Below are 13,995 nucleotides of genomic sequence, written 5' to 3'. Positions count from 1 at the left end.
CAAATATTTTTGAAGTGAATAAATATATAAAAATATTCATTGCTTAGAGGCTAATTCACTTGGGTTATAAATTTATGAATATTGTGCTTCCTGTGGTCTCCATGGCAACAACAGTAAAACAAGTTAGCAGAAAAGGTTTCTCTTAATCTCCGTAAAAGGGGTTAAAACCTTTTTATGACATATTCAAATTTAAACCATCAAATCAAATTTATATTCAATCAGCTTCAAAGATTTAAAAGGTGATCAATGCACTTGAACGTAATTTTCAATAACCAAACAACTCAATTACCAAATTCTGTGCTAGGCTCCAGTGTCCTTTATAGCATGAGGATAAAAACAATATTTTCATCTATTTTAAATCTCACTAAACTACTCATTAATATGTTTGCTTAATGAACCTCATTATTTTCCTTGTTCAGGTTTTCATTTTTCATTCTACTAATAACAGTGGCCACATTTCCAGGAATTCATTGGCTGCCACAGGTGGAGGCCGGGTCATGCCACAGGCAATGGCAAAGAGATTCAGAGGAGAGCTGAAGAGATGGCGGGAGAGTTCTCATTCTGACATATGAGCAGTGCCATCAGCCAAGTGATGTCAATCTGAGCCTCTGCTTGGCCACTGCATGTCCATTTTCCCTCTTTCATGCCTATCCACGAAAGCCTACTGTCTGCGTTAAAGCTGTGCAGAGCCATATAACATTTGAGATCTCTCAGTAACAGAATTCACGATAATCTATTTACAGCGTTGATTTTCAACCTTTTCATCTCATAGCACACATAAACTAAAATTCTACGGCACACTGAAAAAATATTTTTTGCTGATCTAACAAAAAAAATAGGTATAATTTTGATTCATTCATACTGGATAGCTATTGCTGTTGTGTTGGCTGTTGTCATTTTTTAAATTTGACAATCTAAGGGAAAAGAGGTCAGTGCCCCTGACTAAATAGTCAGATGTTGCATGTTTTAAAAATTCTTGAGGCATACTGGTTAAAAATTGCTCCTCTACAGGTTCAAAGATTAGGTGTGATAACAGGGCAGGGGTGAGTTTTGCAAATCCTGCAGTCCCGAATTTAAATTGCTTCTGCATAAGGAAGACATGAAAGAGTTACTGAAAGGAAGTCTTTCATTGGGTTACTACTATGGGCTAGGCAAGAACTGCTACATGTTCAACAAAATCTTTTCCTTTACCTCCTGGATACAGAGCTAAACAACATTTGCCAGCCTCCCTTGCACATGACTGAGTTATGGCCCATGGAACAAGGACAGAAGGATGTTGACCATTTCCAGGACTATTATACAAACTTTTGATGTGATCCTCCATACCTCCTCAGTTCCTACTTGCCAGTTGGATGCCAACAATCCAGCAGAGAAGTCTGAGGTCCTAGCAGATAGTGGGGACAAGTTCCCTGAATGACTGACCGCATTGGAGGCTATTCTCCAACCCAGATCCTCCTCCGCATCAGACTTTACATGAGAGCAAAAAATAAACTTCTATTGTGTTAAGCCATTGACATTTTGAGATTTGATTGTCATAGCAACTAGCCTTACTTACTTTAGTATAATAGCAAAGGGGAAGCAATTTTATACAATATAAAAATTTTACCCTAGTGCCTTTGCCAATGCTGCCCTCTTTTTGTTAAATCTATACTACTATTTGCAATGGAACAATGGCTCTTGATGTTTATTAGGTAAGTCAAGAATAGCTATTTTTAATAGGAAAACAGAAGGTGTTACAGAAATTCAGGGAAGGGGATAAATATGTAAAATGTCTGACTTTTAGTAATTTCATTGCATAATAATACATATACAAATCATGCAAAACATAAAAATACAGGCAATAATCTCTTCCTAAACAGTGAATGGGTGGAAATGAATATTCAGCAACAACTAGAGGCAATAGGAAGGCTAAAGTAATATTATACAGGATAATTATAATCTAAATGCATAATATTTTAAATTGCAAAACTGGAAGAAATTTCTGTTGACATAAGAAGCCTCTCAAAATTGTTATAGGTAAATATAACTTCTTTATTAAAAAAAGTGAAAAGGAGCCAGTAAAAATCAGTGAATCAATATGAAAAATCAGTGAATCAATAAAGTGACAGTAAATAACTTTAAACTGCTAATCTCCAATATACTTTTATTTTTTTAGCTAAAAACTAATATTAAAAAGTTACTTGCCAGTAAAATTTACAATCAGTATGCAGCAACTCTTTTTCCCAAATTCCTAAGAAATTGGATTCTTTAAAGTTTTACGTATTTATTTTCATTTTTTTGAAAAGTTCCTAATGATATACATTGGTCTAACTTATATGTCTAGTATGATTGTACATTTTAAAAGTGCCAATAAAACATGAAAGTTTGAATACTTAAAAGGAAACCAAATAAAAGGGTATTACCTTTTATAATTGGTAGATCTTTATAATGAAAAAATAAAAAATCCACTAAATTCTAGCTTAAATAATAATAAAATAAGTAAGACATTTAACATCCAACAAACTACCAACCTCCAATAAACTATCAACGGCTATTCTGATATGCTCACTTCTTTCCCTTCCCTATTTCAAAGAATGGTTCTAACAGTTAAAAATGCTAATGTTTTTGAAAGCTCCTTCTAAACTGTAAAGCATGATATGAATGCAGTGTAAGATCTCATCATTCTGATTTGAGGATAACGTCATAACATAGCAAGTAATAGCATATGAGATTTAAGTTTCCTTCATTCAGTCATCAGTCCCACCTTCGTATCCAGGAATATGAAGATTTGAAGACACTCTTTGTTTATTTAAATAACATTTGTGTAGGCTCTCAACTTTTTTTTTCCAAAGAGGAAAAACAGTAAAATTTTTCCAATTAAAGGAAGCCCAGCCCTGTGAACTTTCCTATAAGTCACGCAGTCCTGTGAAATTTCTACATAATCGCTGCCCCATACAGATTTATAAAAGTCACATATTGGCACAAAGCTTAACATTAACCAATACTGTCTCCATAGTTTCATAATGTCCCCATTATATCTTTAAGGTATTTATTAAATGTTTCTTAGGAAATAAAGAAAAATTCTTCTTTGCTATAATGGATGCCTTCTGTCAGCTTGAGGCTTTAGAATAGGCTGTAGTTTTCTGAAGATGAGCACATTACATTGCAAAACTAACTTTTAAATGACTGTCATTTCATTTTATATATATATATATATACACATATATATATATATATACTATATATACTATATATATACATATACATTGAGATGATTATAGTATAGTTCTTGTCAATAACACTTGCAGGGAACTTATACATTTTTGGCTTAAGGATCTACAAAAAACTGTGGAAAAACTGGCTTTCATTAATAAATTGCCCTTTTCTGGCATACAGGCATAATGGAAAGGAGATTTTGAGGGAATAGATTAAATATGATTATTAGAAATTGGGTACAAATGGCCACTAAATATGAAAAGAGATAAGGGGTTGTGCCTACACGCATGTAAAGTCCTTAACAAACTCTTTATTTCATAAAGCCTTTAAGGATTAAGCTCAGATATTAACACAGATCTACAATATTGAAAATACCTAAAGTCAATACATGTCTAAACCTAATTATATCACAGAGTGGTTAATCTTACAAAAAAATTAAATATTCTCCCAGTTCTGAGAATCTTTAGAGTGAAGTTCTTAATCCCTCAGGCTATGAAATCTGACAGACCTCCTTTGGATCTGGCCTCTGCTACTATGCACATTGTTTCTTCTCTTCGAAATCCAGCTTTTTCTTCTGCAAAAAGGAGATGAACAATGTTTGCCTCCTCTGACTGCTGTGAGGATTAAACAGCATAAGGTGTGGACGGACACCCCTTAGTCTGGTGTCTGGTACACAGCCATAGCTCAGTAAGTGTGGTTTTGATACTATTGCTGTGGTTGTTACTGCAATATAGCCAACAGGCAAAAATTGCTGATTGCAGGGCAATGGGTTACTAGTGCTATATGCTAACCTATAAAGTCTATAGTGTGACGCTTTTTATGTTTTTCCAAAACCTGTTTCACACCGACAATTTTAAAAAGGCTTTCTCATTGTAATCACAAGAAGCATCCTCTGCCACCTAGTGGCTCCTTCTGACCAGTCAAGAGAAACATAAAAAGACATGCCCCCACCCCCAATGATAGTAATAATAGTAATAGTAATAATAACCCACCATCTTTATTTTAAACAAAGGAACCGTGCTGTAGGTTTTCAAAAGAAGCAAAACATCATAGAAAAAAACTGCTTACATTTAAAATATTTAAATATTTTTTCTCTATAATATTATACCGATCAAATTGTATTTGAATATTTTAATTTCTAGTAGCATCCCTGCAGTGACAAGGAGTCATTTTGGCTTTTAGGCCACAATTAAGTTCCTTGATTTTTCATGGCAAAGGTGATCCATAAACGTAAGGATTTTATTTCTTATACTTTAAAAATACAAATCACAGATACTGATTTTAAAAAAAATGTGGAGTACAGCGGCCTTCTGTTTATGTTTCTTAACCTGGGGGGTAAGAACGTGTTTATTTCATTATTATTCTTTAAGCTAAATATATATGTTTCACATAAGAGTGGTAATTCACTGGGCAAAAGAAGCCAGAAGGGTCCTCTAGACAGAGCGGACAAAGGCAGGCTCTATGTGACAGCGGGTTCTGTAAGCTGCAAGTGGTTCCATGTGTTTGGACTGTAAGGTTCACGGTGAAAAGAGTGGATAGGAAGCCCTTCAGTGATGGCGAACCTTTTGAGCTCGGCGTGTCAGCATTTTGAAAAACCCAAACTTAACTCTGGTGCCGTGTCACATATAGAAATTATTTGATATTTGCAACCATAGTAAAACAAAGACTTATAGTTTTGATATTTATTTTATATATTTAAATGCCATTTAACAAAGAAAAATCAACCAAAAAAATGATTTCACGTGTCACCTCTGACACGCATGTCATAGGTTTGCCATCACTGCAACTGGTTTGGCTTGGTGGATAGACAGTCAGCCTGCGGACTCAAGGGTCCCAGGTTCGATTCTGGTCAAGTGCATGTACCTTGGTTGCAGGCATATCCCCAGTAGGGGGTGTGCAGGAGGCAGCTGATCGATGTTTCTCTCTCATTAATGTTTCTGACTCTCTATCCTTCTCCCTTCCTTTCTGTAAAAAATCAGTAATATATATATATATATATATATATATATATATATATATATATATTTAAAAAAGAGTGGATAGGAAGATAGATGGGGCTGAATTCTCAAAGGCCTGGAGTTTGATGTATCTGAACTTCAACCTACTGAATATTATGAGCCATCACAAATTTTTACAATGGAATTGAGATGATGATGATGATGATAGAAAATATTGATAAAGACAAAAGCTACCATTGAATAATTATCTCCTTTGTGCCAGACCCCTTTTGTTCTGTTATTATCTTAATCCTTACAATAAGCCTTGAAACTTTTTCTCCCTCATGTTACCTACTAAATCTCATGGAAATTAAGTAACTAACTTGAGCTCACCCAGCCAATAAGTAAGTGAGCCTGGATTCAAAGATGATCTATCTCTAGAGCATGAGTCCATTCTAGTAAACTAGAAGGTCTACGCCATGTGTCCTGATACGGTCACCTTTGTTTGACAATTAATATCCTTTTCTTATTTTGATTGACTTTTTGAAATTAGGGAGAATGCTTTGGGGGTGGGGTTGTCTTTATAAATGTTTTTGTCTACCTCTGTGCACAGAAAGTGTTCAAATGCTTGCTGAATGATTTTAATGCAGCCTGCCAGTCTCTGACTCCAGAAAGGGTTGGTAGAAGGCGTGAAAGTGAAGCATTCTTACATGAACTGTACTTTTATCCAGTTGCTCATAACTGCGTGAGGAGGCACTATTTGAACAGCCTTCCTAGGGTTTCTGGTCTAACCTATATTAATAAATAATGCGTATTGCATACATATTAAACATTTACATATATTCATTCATATAGGCCTTACAGAACCTATCACATAGACCCTGCCTTTGTCCTCTCTGTCTAGAGGACCCTTCGTGCTTCTTTTGCCCAGTGAATTATCACTCTTATGTGAAACATATACTAGTGTATTTAGCTTAAAGAATAATAATAAAATAAACATGTTCTTACCCCGACTGGGGCACAGAAAACTTGCATAACTTGCCTAGTCTCAGGTTATTAATTGGTAGAGGCAGGACTCAAGGCCAGGACATCTGACTTTAGGATGCTCACTCTCCCACACTTTGCTGTGCAGCCCCCACTGTGCTAGACTGCTCCTCAATAAAGACTTCTTCTACTCCATATGACTTAGCAGGTAGTCATCTCCCAGGATGAGAGTAGAGATGTGGGCAGCCTGTGAGCAGCACAGAAGGAACAGACTTCAGCTCCTGCCACAGTACTCTAGGGCCTCCCGCCAAGGGTTAAGTGGGGCTCCAATTCTGCCTGTGTTCTATGGGCAAAGCCTGTGCCCTGGCCATTGCGGCTACCAAATCAGGTCCCCTGTAGGGAGGAAACTGCCTTTTCCTAATTTATATAAGGGCACTATATAGACAAGCAGCTCTGCGTGGGATCTGACTTGCTAGGAACAGTGTGGGTAGACAGATAGGAGAGTGAGTGTGTGGGAGAAATTACTAACCTCATAGGAGGACTTCAAAAGTTGGAGAGTCATAAAATGGGATCCTCTGCCTCAGAGTTTGGCCCAGAGAGATCCAGGGCACTGCTCACCCACGAAGAGTCGTGTTTTAAATGAATTTAAAATGGCCAGTTTATAAGACATGGTTTTTCCTGAGGGCTGCTTATTTAATAACTGTCAGTCAGATTGAAAAAAATTAGAAAGGTTGTATTAATACTTGTCTGGAAATAGGAATAATTACAGCTAGCACAGAGTTAATGTAGAAGATTCTTTCTAATAATCCTACATTGAATTATAATAGTAAGCCTGTATTTGAAAAAAACTACAACAAATTATGATTATTTATTTAATTAAAAATATATTTTTATCGATTTCAGAGAAGAAGGGAGAGGGAGAGAAAGATAGAAACATCAATGATGAAAAAGCATCATTGATTAGCTGCCTTCTGCACGGCCCCCCTCTCCCCACCACTGGGGATCAAGCCTGCAACCTGGGCATGTGCCCTGACTGGGAATCAGATAACCAAATAACCGTGACCTCCTGGTTCATAGTTAGACCCTCAACCACTGAGCCACACTGGCCAGGCACAAATCATAATTATTTATTAAGGCCATTGATATTATTTCACTGTTATAAATGTTCTGCATTGGATATTCCTTGAACACTGAGCATTAGAGGCATATATCTGATAGATATTAAATATTAAACGAATAAGAAAGTAAAATATGTGGTCAGGATCTTGACTTTAAAAGAATGGCAGAAATTCAAATAACAGAATAATGAAGATCGTGGAATGGCAGAAACAGGTGGAAACATGTAACTTGTCCGGAGTTGTTTCTTGCTAAGGCAATGTTTTCTAAGGGCTGGTGCCCCCTTAACTCCATCCCTTGTCCCAGTAGATACCAGATTCCTAACTACAATTTTCATCTGGGGCAGGCCCTATCCCAGAACCTATCTTTAAAGGATTCTTTCACTAGCTATTTTATGAATTTGACCAAGCCCTCGCTATAGAATGCGAACTTCTTAAAGTCTATTAGACTTTTAACTTAACTCACACACATATTTATGATTGTTAATAGTTTATATCACCCTCCTCCTTGTGAATTGTGGGCATCTGATTTACGTTACACTCTCTCTGAGGTGAGTGTGTTCTAAATCATATGACAACTCTTTGGAAAGTATCACTGAGGAAAGCCTACTTAGTTGATGGGAAAAGACGAATTTTAAGGCAGGGCCATCTGGGAAAAAAAGTCACTTGTAGGAAAAGAATCCTCCCCTTGCACTTCCCAGTTTCATTACCTGTCAAAGCAATCCCAACTCTACTTACACCATCACAGCTTTGCTTTTAAAGTATTATTATGTACTCTCTCATATGACACAAGAATTTGAAAACTGTAAAGTACCACATACATCGATGTGAGATATTGGAGTGGTCAGGGGATACTGGGAAAGAAGTTGATGACGATGAACTTGAAGTCAGTGAAGATTTTTAGAACTCCTGTGGGTCAAGACATGTCCTGAGTAATGTTCATTTGTTTTTAAGTTTTAAACAAACATGTATGAAGCAAGTACTACAAGCCAGACATTCTTCTAAGCACTAAGAAAAAGGTGGTAAATGAGACACAGTCCTTGTGAAGGCTCAGAACAGGCTTCCTCGTATGTGCCACTTGGCATGGGAATTAATTTGAACTGAAGGCAATCAAGACCTTGCAGTCTCAGGAGAAAGTGTCACCTCTCCCTTAAAGAATTTAATAAGGGGCCTTGTCTGTAATAAGAGTTATAACCAGAAATAACTTTGTATAAAGAATTTAATAAGGGGCCTTGTCTGTAGTAAGAGTTATCACCAGAAATAACTTTTTATGACCTATCTATAAAGCAGCAAAACTTCCAATTACTGAACATTTGCTCTTCTTACTGCCCTGCAATGATTCTTTGAAGCCCCAAGACACCTTACTTCACCCTTAGTTCAGAATGCCACATGTATTTCATTTTAACTTTCTGTCCCTGGAGTCTCTCTTTCATGTATGTGGGGTTCCCATGCATATGCATGTATTCAATTTGGTTATTTTCTGTTGTTACTCTGTCTCGTGTCACTTTAATGACTACACCAGCAGAAAGAACCTAAAAGAATAGAGGAAAGTTCCTTCTTCCTCCACATCCTCATGGAACTAACATTCTAATGAAGGAGACCCATAGTAATCAGCACATTCAAACAAACATATAATATAATGCCAAGTAGTAATAAGTGCTACAAATAAAAAAATAAAGAAGGACAAAGGAGTAAAAGGAATGGTCAGGAAAGGTCTCTCAGGAGGTAACACTTAGGTTTTCATGGGCAAATGATCCATGAAAACATAGGGAAAGAATGTGCCAGGCAGAGCGACAGCAAGTGCAAAAGCCCTGAGGTAGGAGAGGGCTTAGCATGTTTGAGTATAAAGGAGGCCAGTGGATGAGGTGCTGTAAGGAAGGGAGACCGTGAGAAGAAACAATGTCAGAGTGGTAGTTAGGTAGGTGGTGGTGGTGGTGGAGGCAGGAGTAGTAGTACTATATCAAATGGTGGCTGAGTTAGTAGCTAGACCAGGATCTGGTAGACCAGTTGGATTTCTAAATCTCATGGGAAGCCACTGCAGGATTTTGATCTGGGAAATGACATGCTCTAACAGAAAGGATTGTTTTGTGTATATTAACTCATTTAATGCGTATATCAAACTTTTGAGGTGGAGCTATCTTTTCTATACAACAGAGGAGGAAACAGAAAATTAGAGAGTAAGTAGGTAGTGCAATCAAAATTGGAAATGCTGGTCTGTCCAACTCCAGAACCAGGTTCTTAGCCACCATTAAAGTTATGATTAAAATGGAGCTGTTAAGTGACATCTTTGGTGTGCTCAGATAACCATCGCGGTCCTGGTCCAATTAAAGCATTTCTTGTTGTCCTGATTCTGCATCATTTATTATTCCTTCTATGCCTTGAGCCATCTGTGTGGTAAGAGTTGCTACTTGTACCAGAGACTTTAATACGAAGTGAACACTCTTCTCTTTATCCTCCTGAAATAGGTGAGACTTCAGAATTTAGGCATAGTGTCTATAGCTTTAGCTTCCATTGTGCCATTTAGACAACTGCAATAACATATATCAAGCTAATATTAAGCTACAAATCCCCTGTAATGTGCCAACTAATTATATCAGTAGCTAGTAACTCCTCAGAAGGCCAACTGTTTGTGTATTCAATTTAGAGTTTCACATGGTATGACTTTGAACTTAGAATTTTCTTTGGCTAGATTTAAACCTGTTATGCATGAACAAGAACATTATAAAACATTTAATAAGCTTCTTTAAAATTAAAATTTAAAGCCAACCTCACAAATGTAGAATGATCTTTACTTTGGTCTTTCTGCATCCAGATGGGAAAGGAGACTAATTAATCTTCCCAATCTTGGCTTAAAGAGCCATGAGACCATTTGAGGACATTGTCTCACAGAGAGTATAGTTGTCAGGGAGTTTAGCTGAGCTACTCCATAATATTGCTGCCTTGGTATCCATTTTGTGTGTCCAAGCAACCTACAGGGGCCTTGAGTTGACACTACGCACCCCCCCCCCCCCCCCCCAGGAGCACATGTCCTAGATAACAGACACAGAGTCACAAGTAAATGTAAATTCCTGATCTGACTCCACCGAAGGCCCTTGTGATAAACAGTCTCCCTCTCTCCTCCTAAGGCCTTCACTTTGTGTGCCCTTTAGATAAGACTTCTGTGAAGCTTACCCAAACTGTGCTCCTTCTGGTTTAAACTGGCAATTCTGGCTTTAGCCTGGGAACCCCAAAGCATCCTACTCACTGACTCAAATAAAGGCATTTGATCCAGGTCATGCCACTCTCTATTCCTGCACCCTGCCTAGATCTCCCTGCACGGACCTTCAAGACATGTTGTGCACTTCCTCCAGGACTTGTGAGTAATAAACTTTTCTATTGCAATTTTCCTTGTGGTCTTCTATTGAACTTTGAATAACCATGTGACACCCAGGGCTCTAGTAACCTTGTGTGTGTGTTTATTAATTTAACAGTCACAACACGTGGCTATACTAATATCAGAAAAAAATAGAACAAGAAAATATTACAAATATAAAGAGGGGCATTTTATAATAAAATAGTCCATCCACCAGAAATATATCACAATTCTAAATATATGTACAACAGAGCCTCAAAATACATGAAACACCAACTGTCAGAATCAAAAAAAGAATTTGACAATTCAACAGTAATAGTTGGAGACTTCCATATCCAACTTTCAATAATGGATAGAACACTCAGACACATTAGTAAGAATTAGAACACTTGTACCACACTATACACCACCTAGGCCTAACACAGATATTTATAAAGCACTCTGATCAACAACAGAAGAATGCAAATTCTTCTCAAGGGCTGGAACATTCTGTGGAAGAGACCATATGCTAGGCCATAAGACAAATCTCAACAAATTAGAAAGAATTGAAATCATAGACAGAATGCTCTTTGATAACAATATAGTGAAATTAGAAATTACGAACAGAAAATTTTTTTGGAAATTCACAAATATGTGGAAATGAACAACACATTTCTAAATAACCAATGGACAAAGAGGACATAAAAGATTAATTAGTAAAAACTTTGACAGAAATGAAATAACAAAAGTTGTGGGACTTAGCTAAAGCAATCTTAGAAGGAAACTTAGAGATTCAATGCATTAAAAAACAAAAAGGAACATGTCAAATCAGTAACCTATTTTTCCATTTTAAAATCCTTTGGGTGGAAATGGGAAGCAAACTGAATCCAAAGTATACAAAAGGAAGGAAATAATGAAAGAGAATTTAAAAAAAAAAATAGAGAAAACCAAGGAGGCTAAAAGTTTGTTTCTTAAAAAGAGAAACAAAAGCGATAAATCTTTAGCTAAACTGACCAAGAAAGAAGACTCACATTACTGAAACTAGGAATGAAAGAAGAGATATTGCTATTGGCCTTACAGCTATTAAAAGAATTATAAAGAAATACTATGAAAAACTGTAGGCCAATAAATTAGATAACAGATGAAATGGACACAAATTATCAAAACTGACTCACAAAGAAAGAAAATCTGAATAGATTTATAAGAAATTGGACTCGTAATTTAAAAACTACCCACAAAAACACACACACAAGAAACCTCAGGCCCAGATGACTTCATTGCGGAATTCGACCATTTAAAGAATTAATAGAAATTCTTCACAAACACTTCCAAAAATTAGAAAAGGAGGGAACACTTTCCAACTCATTCTACGAGGCCAGCATTATCCTGATATCAAAATCAGACAAAGACATCATAAGAAAATAAAACTATAGACCCATATTTCTTATAGATATTGATGTTAAAAATCCTAAGCAAAATACTAGCAAACTGAATCTAGCAATATATGAAAAGAACTAAACACCATAACTAAGTGGGATTTATATCAGGAATTTTGGGTTGTCATCCAAAAATTAATATAATATACCATATCAATAGATCAAAGGACAGAAACCACATGATCATCTCAATAAATGCAGAAAAAGCATGCAACAAAATTCAACATTTCTTCCTGAAAAACATACACAACCACCTCAGAATAGAAGGGAATTTTCTCAATACTCGAAAGGGCATTAATGAAAAAACCTACACTCATTTCATACTTAGTGATGAAAGACTGAATCCTTTACCCCTAAGAACAGGAAAAAGACAAGAAGTGCAAAACTTATAATCTGAAAACTATAAAACATTGCTGAAAATTTTAAATAAATGGAAAAACATCCTATGGTAATGGACTGAAAGGTTTAATATTGCTAAAAGGGCAATACTCCGCAAATTGATCTATAGATTCAATGTAGTCCCTCGCAAAATCCCAGTTTGCTTTTTTATAGAAATTGACAAGCTGATTTAAAAATTGATATGGAGCCCTAGTCAATTTGGCTCAGTGGATGGAGCATTGGCCTGCAGACTGAAGGGTCCCAGATTCAATTCTGGTCAAGGTTACATGCCTGGGTTGCAGGCTCAATCCCCAATGGGGGAGGAGGGCGTGCAGGAGGCAGCTAATCAATAATTTCTCTCTCCCTCTCCCTTCCTCTCTGAAATCAATAAAAATATATTTTAACATAAATAAATAAAAATTTATATGGAAATTCAAGGGTCTCAGAGTAGCTAAAACAATCTTGAAAAAGAACATAGTTTGATTTCTAAACTACAGTAATGAAGACAGTGTGGTATTGACATCAGAGGACATACCAGGTATAGATCAAAAGAACAGAACTGAAGATTCAGAGGGGTGGGGGGACCAAACTTTCTACATTTGTAAACAGTTGATTTGTGACAAGGGTGCTAAGACCATGCAATGATGAAAGAAGACTGCAACAAATTGTGTTGGGACAACTAGATGTCCACATGCAACAGAATGAAGTTGGAACCTCAATCTGACACTATATATAAACATTAAATCAAAATCGATCAAAGACCTAGCTTTAAGGAGCATGGATTTGATTTTACGTGCAGTGGGAAGCACTTGGAGGGTTTTAGGGAGAAATGGTTTGATCATATTTAGAAACTGAAGAGAGGATTCAGGGAATTTGTTATTATAATCCAGGCAAGAGACAATAGAACCATGGATTAGGGTGTTAACTGCGGGAAAGGAAATAAGTGGTCAGATTCAGGATATGTTTTAGGGATAGAGCTCATGGAACTTGCTGATGGAGCACATAAGGAAGGAGAGAAGTGAGAGAGCAATAAAGAACTAAAATGTAAATTTTTGTCTTGAGCAACCAGATAGAATTCAGAACCTTTTACAGCGATGGAAAACTAGAAGAGGGAGAATCAAGAATTTTATTTTTGGGTCATGTTATGTGTGAGCTGTCTATGAGATACTCAAAATATGTCCGGCAAAGAGTTGAATTTATATGCCCAATGTTCCCAGAAGGGTCAGGACTGGAACGACAGGCATTTTGATGGCTTTTAAAGCCAAGATTGAGGTTATCTGAAGGAGTGTGTGGATATAAAGGAAAGGAGGGGACCACTACAGCATCATGCAACAAGCTCATGTCTGGCAGTCAAGTAGAGGAGTTTCAGCCAAGAAGTTTCAGAAGGAACAACAACAACAACAAAAAAGTAAGCGAGGCACCACAGCAGGGAAGACAAGAAGGCGTTTCATAGAGGGCGTGGTGATTGTAAATTGCTGCTGGCAGTCAAGTAGAGTGGCTACTGAGAAGAAACTAAGGGCTTTATTAACATGCAGATCACCAGTGTCCTAGAAAGGGCCTTTCAGTGGAGGGCTGGGGAAGTGGCCAATTGGAGTGAGTTTAGGAGAGAATGTGAGGTG

This window comes from Myotis nattereri (genome assembly GCF_964212035.1).
Source record: "Myotis nattereri genome assembly, chromosome: 1".
Taxonomy (NCBI): domain Eukaryota; kingdom Metazoa; phylum Chordata; class Mammalia; order Chiroptera; family Vespertilionidae; genus Myotis; species Myotis nattereri.
The sequence above is the reverse complement of the archived record's forward strand: the minus strand, read 5'-3'. Positions refer to the sequence as shown.